Source organism: Mauremys reevesii, linkage group 14 (genome assembly GCF_016161935.1).
Source record: "Mauremys reevesii isolate NIE-2019 linkage group 14, ASM1616193v1, whole genome shotgun sequence".
Lineage (NCBI taxonomy): Eukaryota > Metazoa > Chordata > Testudines > Geoemydidae > Mauremys > Mauremys reevesii.
Genome location: NC_052636.1, coordinates 153,461 through 169,644, shown reverse-complemented (window position 1 = coordinate 169,644; position 16,184 = coordinate 153,461).

Sequence of the window (16,184 nt, the reverse complement as noted above, 5' to 3'; positions counted from 1 at the left end):
AAGGCCGGTCTCACTGCTAACCCTCTCAAGTGCGTGATAGGACTAGCTGAGGCCAGATACCTCGGGCATGTAGTAGGGAGAGGTTTGGAAAAACCCCAATGGAACAAAGTGGAGGCAATACAAGGTTGGCCTCGACCAATCTGCAAACAGCAGGTCAGAACGTTTTTAGGGATAGTAGGATTCTATCGGAGATTCATCCCTCATTTTGCCACAAGAGCAGGGCCATTGATGGATCTGATAAAAGCTCGAGGCCCCGAGATAGTGAAGTGGACTGATGCAACTGAAGAAGCATTTGCAGATTTACGGACAGCCCTATGCTGCCATCCAGTACTCATAGCCCCAGACTTCGAGAAGGAATTCATCCTACAAACGGATGCCTCGGAGGTGGGGCTCAGTGCCGTCCTTTCCCAGATGGTAGGGGAGGAGGAGCACCCCATCTTGTACTTCAGCCGGAAGCTCCTCCCCAGGGAACAAAAGCACGCTGTTGTCAAAAAGGAATGTCTGGCGATAAAATGGGCTATGGAGACTCTCCGCTACTATCTCCTGGGGCGGCGGTTTACCCTCGTGACAGACATGCCCCACTCCAGTGGATGCACAGGAACAAGGAGAGGAACGCTAGAGTGACGAGGTGGTTCCTCTCTGCAGGCTTTCCATTTCTGGGTCCAGCATAGGGCTGGAAGCCAACATGGCAACGCTGATGGCCTATCGCGACGGCACTGCCTCTCGTCCCAAGTAGCCCAACCCCTTGGTGTTGAGCTGGGGGGGGGATATGTGATACAGCATGGCCAGAGGGCAGCAGGAGAGTGTTAGCAGGGAGCCTTATTCCCTACAAGGGGAGGAAGGTTTGCTACAGATTAACTAGAGCACCTGAAGCCAATTAGAGCACCAGCAGTCAGTCAGGTTAAAAAACCCCCCTGCCTTCAGTCAGACAGTGTGGGAGTTGGAGCAGGAAGGTTTGGTTGGAGCAGAGAGCAGTTTGAAGGAGTTGGAGCAGAGAACAGTTTTGAAGAGAGACAAAAGGAAAGTTTGGAGGAGTGCTGCGGTAGGCTGAGAAATCCAAAAACCCTAGGTAAGGGGCACCTGGCTTGTGTAGAAGGAGGGCAAGAAGCCCCTCCACAAGCTGAAGGGCAGGAGAGGGAAGTAGCCCAGGGTTGTAGCCAGTTCAAGTGGTTCACCACTAACCTCAGGGCCCCTGGGTTAGGACCTGGAGAAGATGGCGGGACCAGGTCCCTCCCTCTCCACTCCCCTCCTCTAGGACACTAGTGGGGTAATTAAAATACCGATTCAGAGGCAAGCAATGGCGCCCTGAACCTTCCCCAAAGAAGAGAAAGCGCGAGACCCAGCATAACAGTACCGGCAATTTGCAACAGTATTTATAATAATATAAAGTGTCTCTCAATTCCATACAGTGTCACTTAATAAACCAGTGAATTCCCAGGACCAGTTCCTCAGGTGTTTGAAGATGCCAAACACCTTGCTTGTGCAGGACTATAATACCCACATATATGTTGGGAACACACAGACACTGTGCTAGTCTGTACCCCTATGTTCACTCTTCTAGAAAATTATGATCAAGTTTGTTCATAGTATGTGTCAGGGCTGAATCCCCACTCTGTCACTCCGAGTGCAGAAAGTGGGGGCCCGACAGGATTCTACAAATTAATTTGTGCCACTCTAGGCTTGTATTAAAGCCCCAAAGTTACAGCTTTTCTCTGACCTTGGCTTGGTAAATGCTGCCACCACCCAAAGGCAAAAACCCCCCAAACCCTTGGACCCAGGAAGGAGCACTTGAGAATTCTTCCCTCTGGGGCACCCTCAAGCTCTTTCACCTCCCCTCCGGGAAAGAGCTGAGAAAGAAAACAAAGGAAATTAGCTGTGGCTACCAGCTAATCAAACAACACACACACACCTCTTAGGACACCAAAAATCCAATCCTGTTCTTAAAAGAGGTAAATTTTATTAAAATTGAAAAGGAAAACAATACATCTGGAACTTAGGCTTTTGCTAGATCTTAAAAGAAAATTTTTGTAAGCACCCAAAATAGCTTTCTTGGGCGTTCAGCTTAAAGCTTACAAGCAAACAAAAGCATCTGGGATAGCACCGAGTAGATCCAAAAGCCAAAATAAAAAATAAACCTGATTGTGTCTGTCTCAACATTCCCTAGCCAAATCATTTCTCCTACGTATGGAAGATGAATTTTCATACCTGCTTCAAGCCATACACAGCATTGCTACTCCGTGTCGCCTTCTCCGGAGAACAACAGACAAAGGGAAAGTTACTTTCCCATTTAAAAAAGTTCTAGCCTTTCCATTGGCTTTTTTGGTCAGGTGCCCAATCCTTTTTTTTTTTTTTTTTTTTTTAAACCCTGTTGGCTTGTTAACTCTTTAGAGGTAAAGCAAGCAGAGAACTCGCACCAACAGGGATTTTACAGCCGGCTGGCTGGCTGGGTGTTTATAAAAGGGAGATCCCTCCCCTCCCCTTCATTTATCACTGATGGGCTTGTGAGGTACCATTTGAAAAGACATAATCTACTGAATAGCCTCCTGTTAAACTGTGTAGCAACATTGTATGGAAAGTGATGAGATTTTACGGTATGATATTACTGAAAAAGCTGCAACCCTAACCCTAAGTTCCTCAGGAGACAGCAAGACAAACAGCTGGTCAAATAGCCATTCTCCACCAGGGGGAAGGTGTGAAGATGACATTTACATTCCATCACAGGGACACTTGAAGCTCATATCTATGACAGCCTGTCACCATGACTCAGCTGAGAACTGAAGTGGTTTCTAGTACAAAGGACTGAATTATAAAAAGAGGTGAGGAAAATGCATAAGTCTCTCTCTCTCTCTCTCTCCCCCTTTCCCTCTGCTCATGACAACTCCTGAAGAACTGAATGTGGGCGGCAGGGGCAGGTTAGGGGGAGTCCTGGCTGAAAGGAAAACCAGCCTGTCTCAGCAGATGGTGAGAGAAACATTTGTTTTAAATCCCTTTTAGCTTGTTAAATTAAACATTAGTTTATGTTTTATCTTTGCATTTCTTTGGTAAACAATTCTGACTTTTATGCCTCATTATTGTAGTCACTTCAAATCTTTTTTTTCAGTAGTTAATTTTATTTCCTTTTTTTTTTTAATCAAACCAGTGTGTTTGGATTAAAGTGTGTTGGAAACTCCATTTGGAAGGCTAGTGCATGTCATTTTCCACTGATGAAACAACAGATTTCATATGAGCTCCCATTGTTCAGGAGTGTGCTGGACAGTGCAAGATGCACATTTCTGGGGGAAGTCTGGGAGCAGAGAATTTTCTGGGGTTCTCCTGTGGGGTACTGTAATTTGTGAGTCACTGACTAGCAGCACTCAATACTGTGTAGCTGGGAGCGAGTTACATGCTGGAGAATGCGTGTGAACTGCCCAGGAGTGGCTGCTCTCACAGTAGAGCAGTGTAAAAGGCACCCCAGCTTGGGGAACTGAGGGGCCAAAGCTGTTAACAGTCCAGATTGTACTGTGCTTAATGTCACAGACACTCAGTTTCAAAGACTCTCCTAAAACACACAGAAAGTAAATCCACATCCCAGAAATCAAAGTCTCCCTGGCACTGCTTCTTGCTGACAGATGGGTCCAGAGACAGAGTCCTGGGAAAGCAGGAAACATAAGCGTGGGGTTCAGTGCAGAACGGGAACAGGAAGGGCAGGGATATTATTGAATGCAGGATCTCAGCAGTGCTAGATGTCAGGATAACACATATTGCAGCCCATTGGCAAACATAATCCCAAATATACATATAAAACGATGGGGTCTAAATTAGTGATTTCCATTGATTTATACACGTGCAATAAGATTCTCTGCATTACTGTCTATCCCTTTTTAAATAATTCCTAACATCCTGTTTGCTTTTTTGACTTCCGCTGCACACTGCTGGATGTCTTCAGAGAACTATCCACAATGAGAAAAAGATCTTTTTCCTGATTAGCCTAATTTTGCCCCCATCATATTGTATGTATAGTTGGGGTTATTTTTTCCAATCTGCATTACTTTACATTTATACACATTTGCCATTTTGTTGCCCAGTCACTTAGTTTTGTGAGATCTTTTGGAAGTTCTTCACAGTTTGCTTTGGTCTTAACTATCTTGAGCAGTTTAGTATTGTGACGTTATTGATATAATCTGGAACCATACAGAACATGGTTGCAACCAAGGTCCTGTAGTGGCACCAAATCTTATGTACAGGGGGTCATATAAGGTGTCCAAGACCAGGTTATGGGTTGCTGGTTATAATTATGGTGTCTATATGTATGTATCATTTTGTAGTTGAAGTTATGAGTATTGGCTCTATCCTGTCTGTATTTCCAACTTATGCTGTGCTTCTGGGAGACATCCCAGACAAGTTGGCATTAGCTCTGCCTAGCATGCTTGATGGCCCATTAAGGACCATCAGCTATTCAACTGACCCATTGAGAGAAGGCAGATACGCCTTGTGACTCAGCAAAGTATGCAGGGACTTGCCCATGTGACTCCAGACTCCATTTTGCTGTCATTTTCCACAGTAAGAACAAAGAAGTGTTCTTACACCTGGAAAAGCCTATAAAAGGCTGATGCCTCATCTCCATCTTGTTTTCAATCCTGCTTCTTACCTCTGGAGGAACTTTGCTACAAACTGAAGCTCTGAACAAAGGACTGACTGACCCATCCCAGAGGAGGATGTACTCCAGAGACTTGATTTGAACCTGCAGTTTACTCCATCACTGCTACAAGCCTGAACTAAGAACTTTGCCATTACTGCATGTAATTGATTCCATTTAACCAATTCTAGCTCTCATCTCTATCTTTTTCCTTTTATGAATAAACCTTTAGATTCTAAAGGATTGGCAACAGCGTGATTTGTGGGTAAGATCTGATGTGTATATTGACCTGGGTCTGGGGCTTGATTCTTTGGGACCGAGAGAACCTTTTTCTTTTATTGGGGTGTTGGTTTTCATAACCATTCATCCCCAGGACGAGTGCACTGGTGGTGATACTGGGAGACTGCAGTGTCTAAGGAAATTGCTTGTGTGACTTGTGGTTAGCCAGGGGGGTAAGACCGAAGTCTTCTTTGTCTGGCTGGTTTGGTTTGCCTTAGAGGTGGAAAAATCCCAGCCTTGAACTGTAACTGCACTGTTTTAAGCGATTTGTCACTCTCAATTGGGTCCCACCAGAACCGCATCGTCACAAATATCATCTGCAACCTTTGCCACCTCACTGTTTACCCCTTTCTCCAGATCATTTATGAATACGTTGAACAGGATTGGTCCTAGGACTTACCCTTGGGGAACTCCTCTCCATTCTGAAAATTTACCATTTATTCCTACCCTTTGTTCCCTGTCTTTTTACCAGTTCTCAATCCATGAAAAGATCTTCCCTCTTATCCCATGATAACATAATTTATGTAAGAGCCTTTGGTGAGGGACCTTGTCAAAGGCTTTCTGGAAATCTAAGTACACTATGTCCACTGGATCCCCCCATACTTGGGGGATGGGGAGGGGAGTGGCACTGTATGTTAAAGAAAATGTAAACTCGAATGAAGTAAAAATCTTAAATGAAACCACATGTTTCATAGAATCTCTCTGGATAGTAATTCCATGCTCTAATAAGAATATAACAATAGGGATCTGTTATCGACCACCTGTCAAAGACAGTGATAGTGAGGATGAAATGCGAAGGGAGATTAGAGAGGGTATCAAAATAAAGAACTCCATAATAGTGGGAGATTTCACTTATCCCCATATTGACTGGGTACATGTCACCTCAGGACAAAATGCAGAGACAACATTTCTGGATACTTTAAATGACTGTTTCTTGGAGCAGCTGGTACAAGAACCCGCAATGGGAGAAGCAACTCTCGATTTAGTCCTGAGTGGAGCTCAGGATCTAGTCCAAGGGCTAACTGTAACAGGACCGCTTGGAAATAGTGACCATAATATAACAACATTTAACATTCCTGTGGTGGGAAGAACAGCTCATCACTGGCATTTAATTTCAGGAAGGGGAACTATGAAAAATGAGGGGGTTAGTTAAACAGAAATTAAAAGGTACAATGACTAGAGTGAAATCCCTGCAAGCTGCATGGACACTTTTCAAAAACACAATATTAGAGGCCCAACTTAAATATATACCCCAAATTAAAAAACACAGCAAAAGAACTAAAAAAGAGTCACTGTGGCTTAATGACCATGTAAAAGAAGCAGTGAGAGATAACAAGGCATCTTTTAAAAGTGGAAGTCAAATCCTAGTGAGGTACATAGAAAGGAGCATAAACACTAGCAAATTAAGTGTAAAATGTAATAAGAAAAGCCACAGAGGAGTTTGAAGAAGGGGCTAGCCAAAAACTCAAAAGGTAATAACAAAAGCAGGAAGCCTGCTAAACAACCAGTGGGGCCACTGGAGTATTGAGATACAAAAGGAGCCCTTAAAGCCGATAAAGCCATTGCGGAGAAACTAAATGGATTCTTTGCTTCAGTCTTCATGGCTGAGGATGTTGGTGAGATTCCCAAACCTTTTGTGGGTGACAAATCTGAGGAACTGCCACAGATTGAAATGTCAATAGAGCAGGTTTTGGAACTACTTGATCAACTTAACTGTAACAAGTCACCGGGACTAGATGGTATTTACCAAGAGTTCTGAAGGAACTCAAATGTGAAATTGGGGAACTATTAGCTATGGTTTGTAACCTGTCCTTTAAATCGGCTTCTGTACCCAATGACTGGAAGATTGCTAATGTAACGCCAATATTTAAAAAGGGCTCTAGAGGTGATCCTGGCAGTTGCAGACTGGTAAGTCTAACGTCTGTACCAGGCAAATTAGTTGAAACAATAGTAAAGGAATAAAATTGCCAGGCACATAGAACAACAAAAATTGTTGAGCAAAAGTCAATATGGTTTCTGTAAAGGGAAATCATGTCTTACTAATCTATTAGAGTTCTTTGAAGGTGTCAACAAACATGTGGACAAGGGGGATCCAGTGGACATAGTGTACTTAGATTTCCAGAAAGCCTTTGACAAGGTCCCTCACCCAAGGCTCCTACGTAAATTAAGCTGTCATGGGATAAAAGGGAAGGTCCTTTCATGGATTGAGAACTGGTTAAAAGACAGGGAACAAAGGGTAGGAATTAATGGTAAATTCTCAGAATGGAGAGGGGTGTTCCCCAAGGGTCAGTCCTAGGACCAATCCTATTCAATTTATTCATAAATGATCTGGAGAAAGGGGTAAACAGTGAGGTGGCAAAGTTTGCAGATGATACTAAACTGCTCAAGATAGTTAAGACCAAAGCAGATTGTGAAGAACTTCAAAAAGATCTCACAAAACTAAGTGATTGGGCAACAAAATGGCAAATGAAATTTAATGTGGATAAATGTAAAGTAATGCATATTGGAAAAAATAACCCCAACTACACATATAATATGATGGGGACTAATTTAGCTACAATGAGTTAGGAAAAAGACCTTGGAGTCATCGTGGATAGTTCTCTGAAGATGTCCACGCAGTGTGCAGAGGCGGTCAAAAAAGCAAATAGGATGTTAGGAATCATTAAAAAGGGGATAGAGAATAAGACTGAGAATATATTATTGCCCTTATATAAATCCATGGTACGCCCACATCTCGAATACTGTGTACAGATGTGGTCTCCTCACCTCAAAAAAGATATTCTAGCACTAGAAAAGGTTCAGAAAAGGGCAACTAAAACGATTAGGGGTTTGGAGAGGGTCCCATACGAGGAAAGATTAAAGAGGCTAGGACTCTTCAGCTTGGAAGAGAGGAGACTAAGGGGGGATATGATAGAGGTCTATAAAATCATGAGTGATGTTGAGAAAGTGGATAAGGAAAAGTTATTTACTTATTCCCATAATACAAGAACTAGGAGTCACCATATGAAATGAATAGGCAGCAGGTTTAAAACAAATAAAAGGAAGTTCTTCTTCACACAGAGCACAGTCAACTTGTGGAACTCCTTACCTGAGGAGGGTGTGAAGGCTAGGACAATAACAATGTTTAAAAGGGAACTGGATAAATTCATGGTGGCTAAGTCCATAAATGGCTATTAGCCAGGATGGGTAAAGAATGGTGTCCCTAGCCTCTGTTCGTCAGAGGATGGAGATGGATGGCAGGAGAGAGATCACTTGATCATTGCCTGTTTGGTTCACTCCCTCTGGGGCACCTGGCATTGGCCACTGTTGGTAGAGAGATACTGGGCTAGATGGACCTTTGGTCCGACCAGTCTGCCGTTCTTATGTTCTTATGACCTGCTCTGTCCTTCTGATATATTTTGTACCCTGGAATGATTGTGTCCCATTGATTGTCCTCACTCCACCAGGTTTCTGTGATGCCTATTATGTCAATATCCTCCTTTAACACGAGGCACTCTAGTTCACCCATCTTATTATTTAGACTTCTAGCATTTGTGTACAAGCACTTTAAAAACTTGTCACTGTTTATTTGTCTGCCCTTTTCTGATGTGTCAGATTCTTGTGTGAGAGAATGATCTGGCCCCTACTTTATCCTCTTCCAGCCTCTCTTCCTGACTAGAACTAGAAAATCTCTATCACTAGACTCACCTCTAAGACAAGTCTCTATCCAATCCATGAGCTCCTCTGCAGCCATTGGCTTTCCCCCATCTCTTAGTTTAAAAACTGCTCTGCAACTTTTTTAATGTTAAGTGCCAGTCGTCTGGTTCCACTTTGGTTTAGGTGGAGCCCATCCTTCCTGTATAGGCTCCCCCATCCCCAAAGTTTCCCCACTTCCTAATCAATCTAAACACCTCCTCTCTACACCATCATCTCATCCACCCATTGAGACTCTGAAGCTCTGCCTGAATACCTGGCCCTGTGCGTGGAACTGGAAGCTTTTCTGAGAATGCCACCATAGAGGTCCCAGATTTCAGCCTCTTTCCTCGCAGACTAAATTTGGCCTCCAGGACGTCTCACCTGCCGTTCCTTATGTCACTGGTGCCTACACGTACCACGACCACTAGGTCCTCCCCAGCACTACACATAAATCTATCTAGATGCCTCGAGAAATCAGCAACCTTCGCACCAGGCAGACAAGTCACCATACTGTTCTCCCGGTCATCACAAACCCAGCTATCCTGGTTTCTAATGATCAAATCTCCCATTACTAACAGCTGCCTTTTCTTAATGCCTGGGGTTCCCTCCCCGGAGAGGTAACCTCAGTGCAAGAGGTTACCCCAACACCATCTGGGAGGAAGGTCCCAACTATGGGAAGGTTTCCCTCTGCTCCCATTGACAGCTCTCCTTCCCTGGGCCTTTCATCCTCCTCAACAGCGCAGTGGCTGTCTGACCGGAGGTGGGAGAAATCTACAAGTGTCCCGGAAAGCCTCATCAACATACTTCTCTGCCTCCCTTAGCGTCTCCAGTTCCACCACCCTGGCCTCCAAAGCCTCCACACGGTCTCTGCGGGCCAGGAGCTCCTTGCACCGAATGCACACGTAAGCCACCCGCCCACAGGGCAGGTAATCATTATTGCTCTCAATGTAGCATGTAACAGGATAGCCCCCACTCTGCTGCTGGGCTTCTGCCTGCATTCTCTCTTACAGCCACCTAGGTTAACAACAGGGTTTTTCTTTCAATCAAGAAGTTTGTATTATAACTTAAATGTTTTAAAGAATGACAAGAGTACCTCGCCCCCTTCCCACTCCCCTTCCAAACTCCCTCACAAAACTCCCCATTAGCAGCCCTGTTTGAAAAGCTCCCTGGTCACTTGCTCATTGCTTTACAAAGCACTCCCCTATCACATACCCCCCTGCCGCCAGCCCCTGCTTCAGCCACTCAGGGTAGGGGGCTGGGAGCACCCCCAGTACCCCAGCCCACCCTCCCAGCCCCCAGACCTGACTCCTGCATCCCCTCCCACATAAAGAGCCCTCACACTCCATGCTCTGACTCCTGCACCCCGCCCCACATCCTCAACCGCACCCTGAGCACCAAATGGGAGCTCCTGCACCCCCCCCTACATTGCCATCTGCACCCCTCACACCAAATGGGAGCGGCCCCAGGTAAGCACTTCACATCCCAACCTCCTGCCCCAACCCTGAGCCCCCTCCTGCATCCTAAAATCTGGCCAGACCCTGCACCCCAATCTCCAGCTGCTCCTGCAACCTAACTCCCTCCCAGACCCTGCACCCCAGCCCTGACTCCTGCCCCTGAACACCCTGCCCTCCTGACCCCGGCACCCCCTCACACCCCAGCCCTTACTCCTTCACCCCTCTCAAACACACCCCAGTTCCCTGCCCTCCCTGATTCCTGCAGCCACCCATAACCACTTATCCCCACCCCTGCCCATCTCACACCCCAGCCCTGACTCCTGCCCCCCCACATCCCCACCTGCATTGCTCGCATGAAACAGGAGCTGCTCCAGGTAACTGCTCCACACCCCAACCCCCAGCCCCAACCCAGAGTCCCCACCCACACCCAAACTCCTGGCCAGACCCAGCACACCAACAATTTTAATAAAGGGCTCTTATACCAAGCCCGTTACAAAAGTTATCTAACGGCACAAACAATATCTGGAAAGATTGTTAAGTGGTGCACCAAGACTCAGCAATTTTCAAGTGGTCTGTGGAAAAATCGGTTAGACGACAAAAACAATCCAGGTACCTCACTTTATTTTCATTTACTTCCTATTACTTATAGGAGGAGGAGGAGGAAGGAAAAAAGAATGAAAAATGGGGTGGGAGGAAATGAGAGAATGTTCTTTTTCTTGCCTATGTCCCAAGGAGGGACCCCTAAAATGGAGCTGAGCACAGGGCCCCACTAATGCTAAATCCGCCACTGAGCTTCCTTCTCTGGATACCCCCAGCCAGCATTCAAGGACGCACGGAGTGTCTGTGTGATAAGTGACCCTGGGCCAGCAGCTCTGACTCCAGCAGCCTGCTCGTTACACCCCAAGCATAATTGTGGTTTGGGTGGAGAAGGCTCAGGGTTTGAGAGATCAGGGGTAGGAAGCTTCTGCTCATTCTGCCGCACCTAACCCTCAGTTTTACTTGAGCAAACAGGAGATATTTGACACTGTGCGGTACGGCTCCTGTGCTCTGTTCCCAAAGTGTTCTGCAGCAGGGGAGGGTCTCTGGTAGCTTGTGTGTCACTGGCATATTGGGGTGATGAGGCAACAGGACAGAGTAGAGGTGGCATTGTGGGGTGGCATGAACTCTCTCTCTTCTTTTCCCCTTCCAAGAACAGAGGGGTCAGGAACCCTTACCCAGCGAGGTCACATTCTCATAGTTCTCCTGCATGACATCTCTGTAGAGGGCTCTCTGAGTGGGGTCCAGCAGAGCCCACTCTCCCCTGGTGAAATACACAGCCACCTCCTCGAAGGTCACCGGCCCCTGAAAGAGCAAGAGTCCAACACTCAATACCTGCTGCCCCACTCACAGCCCCACTATACATGGGGGACAGGAGCCAAACAGAAGCTCTGGGTGGATTGCAGTCAGAGTCCCACCCCCACCCTGCTCAGAGCATCCAGGAAACACCAGGGGGAGGGGACGAAGCGAGAGCCCCTCCTCTCTCCCAGCAGAGCCATCACCCCCCTACTAGCCACTGACTGATTCAGGAGATGGGGCCCCTAGCAGGGTCCAGGGACAGCTCCCTGGTAGGAAGCCCAACACCCTCCCCATTCTGAAGAGCTGGATGGGAAGGGAGGGGAATCTCCCCTAAGCCTCACTGGTGGGTGCCCCCTTCATATCTCACAGCAGCCGCTGGTTAGTCAGGTCGGGCTCCAGCACTATGAGTCTGGTCAGTTTTCCCAGCCCCATGCAGCTGGGTTATTTTCTGCTCCACAAACTAGAGCATTTCCACCGCTGAACCTCCTGGGTCTGTTCCTAGAATCTAGGCCACATATTAAATAACTCCCAGCAGGTTTAGCACACCCCTGTCCTCCTCCCTTTCTCCAGCCTGTGCATTTCCTGCAAACCAGACTGCAACCTCCAAACCAGCCTGTGCAAACCTTCCCATCTCCCACGTATTTGCTGTCCCTCTCCCCCACTGGAGGAACCCACCAGCAACCCCCTGATAATACCTACCTGAACTGGCTCCTCTGCAGCCATTTCTCTCCCCTGTCCAACGAGAGGACGGGATGAACTGGAGCGAAACATGGACGTTATTCCGCAGCCTGGCAGGGCGAGAAGGGCAGTTGTGAAGGTTTCAGAACAGGCTTTAACTCATTTCACAGCATGATTCCCCCAGGCCCTTTCCCTGCAGACAGGCACCCTGGAGTCTGCCATGCTGAGAAAGGCTTGATCTCTTTGTTCAGTGTAGACCTGGCCTCTCCTGCCAGGCTAAGCCCACAGTGACATTTTTAACCTCCCTTCTCCCTCCCCTCACCCCCTAACAAAGTCTCTGAACACAAGGCTAGAAAAAAGCAGAACCAAAGGAGTCACTGTGAGGGATCCCCTCAGACACTGACCCCACGGCAGCCACACCCCAGCAGGAGGGATATGGACTCAGGAACTGGATTTTCCTCTGTCTGATTCTCATCTTTTCCACAGGAAAGTGACTCTATCCAGGGTGCAGTAATACATCTGTCTGGGCAGATTAGAGATCTGGAAATCTCTCTCCAAACTCTTCTCTCCCACAGCCCCTTTCAGTCTTTCTTTCTCCTTCTATCTCCTTTTCCCCTCTCCCTGCCCGTCTGGTAGGTAAGTCCCATTCCTGGGTAGTTTGCTCCCCCATGGCTGGATTTGCTCCTGCAATTGTTAATTGGACGAGAAATGAGGGGGGGTCTGTTTGTGTAGAGTCATTTTAAGGCCAGACCCCAGCATTTTCCCTTTGTTTCTTTCAGTTACTTGGAATGTCTGGCTCAGAATTTAGTATTAACAGGGCCCAGGGCTGCCCTAGGGGGCTAGGGACCAGCTGGAGAAAGTCATCCCCTGGGCTGGGCAGAGAAGCAGCTTTAATTCAGGTCACTTCCCAGCACAGAACCCCGCTGCGGGAGCAGCAGCTGCTAAGCCTGGTCTCCCCGATCACAATGGAGGCTGCAGTGTCTGACCCAGGAAGCTGAACCCCAGTATCCTGAGCAGAGAGGGATAGAGCGTTTGAGCAGCTTCCCTCCTTTAGCTCTCTGGGGAGAGCAGCTAATGAGAGCCCCTCCTCACAGGGAGAATTGCTAATCTCATTTGCCCCACTGTTGATCCGGAGTCACTCCTTGTCTTTCCATACAGTGACTCTGGATTAACATTGGTCTCAATGAAACCAGAGTTCAGAAAGAATGAGTCCAGAACGCTGTGGAAGAGACCATCGTGTGGCAGTGCTGACCCCCTTCCCACCTCCCTCATACCCCAGATCTAGGACAAGGACTGGGGGGCACAATTTTCCAAATGGAACTGAAAGTTCCTGCAGTTTTCAAAAGAGGAGAAAAGCAAAATCTGTGATTTCACACTAACAGTGACTGATAAGTGGATAGAAAGTTATCACAGTCACAGGGCCGGTGACTGGGGAATGCCCGGCAGTGCTTGGAGCCAGGATTCTGGCATAAGCTAATTAGGGAGAAGGATCATGGTTAGTAGAAGTTCCCACAGCCAGGGGCCCAACAGATATTGCCTGGGACGCAGCCCCCAGAGTCCCCAGCCAGGGACCCAGATACCCCTCAAAGCCCCACTGGCCAGGGAATCCCCACCAGACCATGACTGTCAGGTTGGGAATCCCAAAGGGTTCCCCCACCAAGAGCCCCCAGCAGCCAGGGACCCACCCACTGGGAACTCAGTTCCTCACTGCCTGCCTAGGACCCGCCCCGCACACCACCACCAGCAGGATCTGCCCTGCCATTTGCCTGGGACCCCTTCCTCCACCCAGCAGGACCCCCTGATGCTTTTCAGTGGGAAACTCTGCTTCCCTGGCATCCCCTGACCTAGTGCCAGGGATCCCCTCCCCCAGCTCTGTGCACTGGGCACGGCAGCGATGCCAGGAGCCAGCCGGGGAAGCCCAGACAGAGCCCCTGGCACAGCACCAGGCTCCCTCTAACCCCCTGTCCCGCCTCCCCAAGAGACGCCCACCCCGGCTGTTCTGCAGCCACCAGGCCCCCAGCGATTCCCAACTCCAGGACCCACAGCCTCAGGGCTGGGCACATCCACCCTTGAGATTTGCAGAGAAAACGTGTCACGACCTGCAACTGGAGGTGGAAAATCAGACTCCTGGAGAGACCAGGGGGAAATGGGGGAGACGGGAGAGCGGCTCGTTGGCGGGGAAAGGGGCGAATCTCCCCGGATTTTACAGCCCGGGTGAGACACTGAGCGAGAAAAGGGGCAGAACTGGAGAGAATTTGTATCGGGGGCGAGAGGCGAGTGGCACCAACAGGGACAGGAGCCAATTAACCCCCTCCCCGCGTCCCACTGACCTTCCCCGCCAGCTCCAGCTTCTCCCCCCCCCCCGCCCGACACCCCCCATCTCCCCCCACACCACAGACCCCCCCCGGGAGCAGCAGCTCGCACGGAGCATGCGCGATTTTACCTGCTGAAACCCTCCGTTACCTGGGCTGGAGAGAGCAGAAGCGCCCCGGGGCAGGCTGGGAGATGTAGTTCCTGACTCTCCCTGGACCGGAAGTGACATTGGGGGGAGAGACCAAGCCGAGCTGCAAACGCGCGCGGGCCCCTGAGGCTCTGCCTGGCTCGCGCGGGGCCGTTGGAGCCTCTCTGCCCGCCCCTGCCCCGGTGAGTGAGAGACCCCGGGGGGGGCGGGCACGTGACTCTGCCCCGGGGAACCCGGGAGAAGCCTCGGAGCCGCCTCGGCCCCAGCGGAGCCGCAGCAGGATCCGCCCCGCTGGGATGGGGGCCGGCGGGGGTCCCTGGGAGGAGGGGTGTCGGGCGGGTGGGGGAGAAGCTGGAGCTGGGGGAAGGTCGGTGGGACGCGTGGGGTTGAACTGTCTCTGGGCAGCCAGGAAATTCCCGGGCGGGCGAAGGGGGGAGGGGGGTTAATTGGATCCTGTCCCTGTTTGTGCCACTTGCCTCTCGCCCCCGGTACAAATTCTCTCCAGTTCTGCCCCTTTTCTCGCTCAGTGTCTCACCCGGGCTGTAAAATCCGGGGAGATTCGCCCCTTTCCCCGCCAACGAGCCGCTCTCCCGTCTCCCCCATTTCCCCCTGGTCTCTCCAGGAGTCTGATTTTCCACCCTCAGTTGCAGGTCGTGACACGTTTTCTCTGCACATCTCAAAGGTTGATATAAAATACCCTAAACATTTGCCCTGAAATTCTCCCCCCTCTCTAATTATAAAATAAAAAAAATCTCAGATTTACACCTTTTATCAACTTCTTGAACATAGATATAAAATGTTTGCAAATGTTGCCCATTTCCTCTCTATTCATTTAACAAATACTGATGTGAAACACTGACATTTTACTGCACATCAGATATAAACTGATATAAAATCCCTTGGATTTTCCATTTTCCTCTCTATTATTTGCAAAAATAGAGCCAAAATCTCTCAGATTTCCCCCCTTTCTCTTTCACGTCTACGTTCTTATCAAATATCAGTTAAAATTCCTTTCATGTTTGGGGCTGTTCCCCGTGTCTCTCAATCCCAGCAACTTCTCCTTTCTTGGAGGAAACCTGTTGCCCTGAATCACTGTCCATCCTGGAGGTTGCAGGGGGTTAAATTTCCCAGTGTTGATCTTTCCCCTCTCCTTTGAGAGCCATTTCTTCCCCCCTTTATCTCTGTTAAAATGTTTGCTGATGAAAGACACCAGCCACATCTTTAATACACATCAAAGCTCGAGGTCTCCCCCTGTTTGGGGATCAGTGGTCCCCAGCTGGTAACGGGAGAGTTCACTGGACCCTTTTTTTTTTTCTCCAGCTGGCACGGGATGAGGAGGTCTCTGTGAGTGCAGTGTGGGTCCAGAAGTATCCCAAACCCCATAGCAAATGGCCTCTGTGAGGGGTTGATTCCCCCTGTGCTAAGATGCAGCCACTTCTGGGGTGGATCCATGGTGGCCATTATTTGCTAGTGACAGGCCATGGACTTTTCTTACCTTTCTTGCCCTCCAGATCTTCCATTCTCCTGTTCAAGAGACATCCCCCAGGGCTCCCTCTGCCTCTGTGACTGGCCAGCGGGGGGCGGTGATAACTCTCTATCCACTTAGCAGACACTCTGAGGTAACAGTGTTGTGTGGGGTGGGGGGAGATTGCAGGGGGTACCCTAGTGAGGTTGGTGGGTTCTGGAG